This window comes from Pinus tabuliformis, chromosome 5_2 (assembly GCF_031772625.1).
Source record: "Pinus tabuliformis cultivar Carrire ecotype Pingquan chromosome 5_2, CPIR1, whole genome shotgun sequence".
In the NCBI taxonomy this organism is placed as follows: Eukaryota; Viridiplantae; Streptophyta; class Pinopsida; order Pinales; family Pinaceae; genus Pinus; species Pinus tabuliformis.
Genome location: NC_142306.1, coordinates 380,055,755 through 380,060,217, shown reverse-complemented (window position 1 = coordinate 380,060,217; position 4,463 = coordinate 380,055,755). Strand labels below are relative to the sequence as shown.

At 33.6% G+C, this 4,463-nt stretch overlaps 1 pseudogene; it reads left to right on the top strand.

The window, feature by feature from the left end:
• The first annotated feature begins 1,276 nt into the window (after nt 1-1,276).
• LOC149159049 (cyclin-A1-4 pseudogene) lies at nt 1,277-2,979 on the top strand (annotated as a pseudogene).
• The last annotated feature ends 1,484 nt before the right edge of the window (nt 2,980-4,463 follow it).

Below are 4,463 nucleotides of genomic sequence, written 5' to 3'. Positions count from 1 at the left end.
TCAATGTACATAATTAATATTGAATGTATCAAAATTAGAAAAATATTCCATGCCTCATCTCTATAATTATTAAGGTGACTAAAATACAATGAATTGAATTTAGTAAGTGTTTGATAACTATTTCTAAATCCCTATCAGTTGGAGCTATTTAACATCCAAATCTATCACTTTTTTAAGACATTGTATCAAAGCCTCATAGTTAGTGACATTATTTCTCCATGGGAAATCCAAGCGAAAAGACATCAAACATTTGTGTCCTTTAAGATATCTAAGAGTGCATCTAGACCTTGCACATGAAATCAACTTAGAGCCATCAAAAAATAAAAACCATACATTCTAAATTACCTCTAAATTTACTAATTTTGAAAATAACTTTGCACTTGTTCTTACATAATTTATAGAGTTATTTACAACAAGCTAAGTTGAGTGAAATATCTTAAATTGATTACACACGTCTACAAAATGTGAACATTCAACAATAAATTTCCAAAAAAGAGAGTCAAAATAATAGTTAAAAAGTGTAGAATTAAATAACTGAATGAACATGTTTGAATCATTCAAATCAGTAATCGTGTGCTTCATATACCTCTTCCTTGTTATTTTAATTTGATTAGTCTTACCATTATATGGAAGCCAAAGATGTGACAATTCTATCACAGAAATATCCATTTAATTTTTCAACCCAGCCCTTGCTTAGTAACAAAGCATATACTCAACCACAATGTTGGTTTAAAAGAAAGTTTGAGAAATACACACTTTAATTCACTACGCATTTTAACATTCCAGTATTCTAGTTGAGCAATCTAAGTCATTGTTTTATTGAGTTCTACATTTAATCTTTTACAAAGTGAATATGGAAAAACACTAGAATAGGCCATCAAATAAGCCAACTAGTTATGTACATTTTAAAGTTTCACCACATAGTTTAGAATTTGAAAATCTGTGGGCAAGTGGTGTTTGGCTAGGTGTATTTTCCTTCGGATTAAGGCGCAGAGGAAAGGAGGGAGTGGTACCAGTTTCGGAAGAGGAGCTTCCAACTCGATATGAAATCTTCTTAAGGAGATCCTCTATATGTACAACAAACACTGGTGACTATTTCCCAAAGTTTCGTTGGTCCTACTGACGTTATATAGAACAGGCTCATCGACCATGCTGATCCTTTGGGTAGGTTGTAAGAACTGGTAAACTTCCACGGCTGGATCTCTGAATATTGCTACTCGGTTTACACAAATTCAAAGATGTAAAGTTGTGTCGCTCACAACTTTACAAAATAACAATGACTTGAACCCAACTGTCCAATGTTCACATTACAGGGCCGAGGGCTGCAAAGTCCATTCCACCTCTTCCGCCAGCTTAAAATAAACTGAAAGGAAAGCGTTTAACAATGGAGTCAACTATTTTAGGGTACAGTGCTGCTGTTGAACCCCTTAAACAACGTGCAGCGTTATCAGATTTGTCCAATATTTGTAGGGAAGCGGTCGCGGTTGATTGCTTGAAAGAACCAAAATCAGTTAAGGTTGTATCTCAGAATGCCAATTCCAGGGGAAGAGGTCGAGGATTTCCTCGGAATAATAAGAATATTACTCAAGAGGGAGAGATTAAAAAAGAGACTTCACCAGCTATTTGTAATGTTGAAGATGCATCTTCTGGTAATGAAATCGGCATTGATAAGGAAAAAAATAATGTGAAGCCTCTAAAAGAAGTACAGGACAATCCTAAAGAGCTTAATCCAATTGCTGAGAAAATTGCAGCACACCCACATTTTATACAGTCAGTGGAAAAACCAAACGAGACAAAGATTGTACTAAGTGATAATAAAGTAGTAGTCGCTTCCCTAAAGCAACAATCAATGTTGCAGTCTCTACATCTCGACATATACCAAAGCAACCCAAATCTTGTTTGAAGCAAGTATTGCAGGATTTAAATATTTTAAAGATTAAAACAAGTAATCTTGTTCCTCTGGCAAAGCTTCATGAACATGTGGGATGGTCTAGTTGTTTGGATTTCATTGACATTGATTCAGAATACAAAGATCCTCAAATGCGTACTGCCTATGTTACGGACATATATGCGAATACGCAAGTTGCAGAGCTAAAGAGATGACCCTTGCCCAATTTTATGGAAACCATTCAGCGTGATATCAATGCAAACATGAGGAGTGTACTCATTGGTTGGCTTGTTGAGGTATCAGAGGACCACAAGCTTGTCCATACACACTTTATTTAACAGTATCCATCATTCTCATATCCTGATGATGGATCCCATTTGGGATTCGAAAAGTTGGTATAAAAATGTTCAAACTGTGGATTCTCCCTGATTCAAAAGATACAAGCCACAGATCTCTTAAATCCAGTATCTTATATTGACCGATTCCTCTCTACAAATGTAGTCAATAGACAAAGGCTACAACTTTTAGGGGTTTCTTGCATGCGTGTTGCCTCAAAGTATGAAGAAATTTGTTCTCCTCCAGTAGAAGAATTTTTCTATATTACCGATAATACCTACAAAAAGGAAGAACTATTGGAAATGGAAATTAGTGTTTTGAACCCCTTGTAATATGATCTGACAACACCAACCACCAAGAGCTTTTTTAGGTGTTTCACCCGATCTGTTCAAGCATCATGTAAGATTTGAAGCTTGCATTTGGAATTCATGGGAAACTATCTTGCAGAGCTAACACTTGTAGAATATGATTTTCTCAAGTATCTACCATTTCTAATAGCTACAATAGATGTATGTGTGGCAGGAATGACCTTTGACCCTATGGTTCAGCCTTGGAATTCTACTCTGCAACATTACACAGGTTATAAAGTATTAGAAATGAGATATTGTATTTGCACCATATACGACTTGCAATTGAACATAAAATGGTTGCACATTGGCACCAATAAGGGACAGGTACAAATAAGGGACAGGTACAACCAACCTAAGTTCAAATGTGTGGTGAACATGTTTCCACGTCAAGTAATTTATCCTTAGTTTCTCATAGATAATGAGGTATAGTAAAATCAACGGAGTATGTGGCACACATCTTCATTGGGCTACATCTCAAATGGACGCAGATAGTTGTGTTTTTCAGATTTGTTAGTTGGGTCGTCATCACTAAAAGGGATTTCGTCTTCGTCTTTTAGTACATGTACTTATTTTTATGAAAGTACTTTTCCCTAAGCTAGGTTGATATTTAATTTTTATTTAGATAAAATGCTTGGTTGGTGCTGTCATATAAATGAACATGTCTACCATTAAAATTTTATTTGAAAATCAAAATTATAACTATAGGTATCAGTAACCACTTTTCTAGAAAATTATTAACCATGATACTGGTTCATTGTATTTTTTTTTTAAATATTAACAAAAATGGAAAAGTACTAGAACATTTACTCCTTATTACTTTATTATTTATGTTTGGTTTATTTCATTGTAAAGAAAATATTAACGAGAATGGAAAAGTACTTGAACAATATTCACCTCTTATTATTGTATTATTTATGTTTCATTTATTTCATTGTAAGAAAACATTCACTTTTGTCTTTTCCTCCAAAAATTGAATTTTTATTTTCTTAATGGTTAAGAGGTGCATGAATATTTTGTTGTTATATTGTCTTAATTTGGATAATTCAAAAGAAAAATATTTTCTCTAGCTTTCTTTAAATCCTTTACTAGATCAAATGCTAAATTATAATTATAGCTACATCAAATGCTAAACTATAATTATAGCTGATTTAACTAGAATTGACTTCATTTTCATAATAGCATTTCTTTTACACATACGATAAGAAGTAGAAATAGATTGGAGATATATGGGGCAGGATGTTTGCTTGTATTTTTTGAATATCACAAGATTTCTCTAGCTCATCATCATCATCTTCATCAATCAACTCTATGAAAATATCCTAGATAACGAGTATTATGCTATGCTTGATAAGGTCGAAGCACATCATTTCAATGGAAACAGTGTTGACTTGGGAGCAGCCTATGTCAAGTATTACTGTGTGTCATGTCTTAGCATTATGAATCCAAGTGATTCTTATATGATAAAGACGGTCTGAGAATATTATTTCATCTCATCAATTAAGTTAGCCATTTAAAATTAAGCTAGCCTCTGCTCATCAATTAAACTGGGCATTTAAAATTGAATAATGCGCATTGTATAGAAAATAAGCAAATGGTTCCAAGATCTAGCCATGAATGCCAACTATATAGATTCATAATTCTGCTCTTATTATGGTATTTACAAGCCGTGTATGCTCGAATGGTTGTTAAATCCAATGAGACCAATTGTAGAGAAAGGTGTGATGATTTTTTTTTTTTATTCTATGTCTCCAAGAAGGACTTTGTAAGCAATAATTGCTACTCTCGCTATGAAAATGAAGCATATGCACAATTGGTTGAAACTATGGGAAAGGCTATGTTACACTTTCTGAATTTGTGAGGAGGGTACACTATCTTCTAGGGTGATTTAA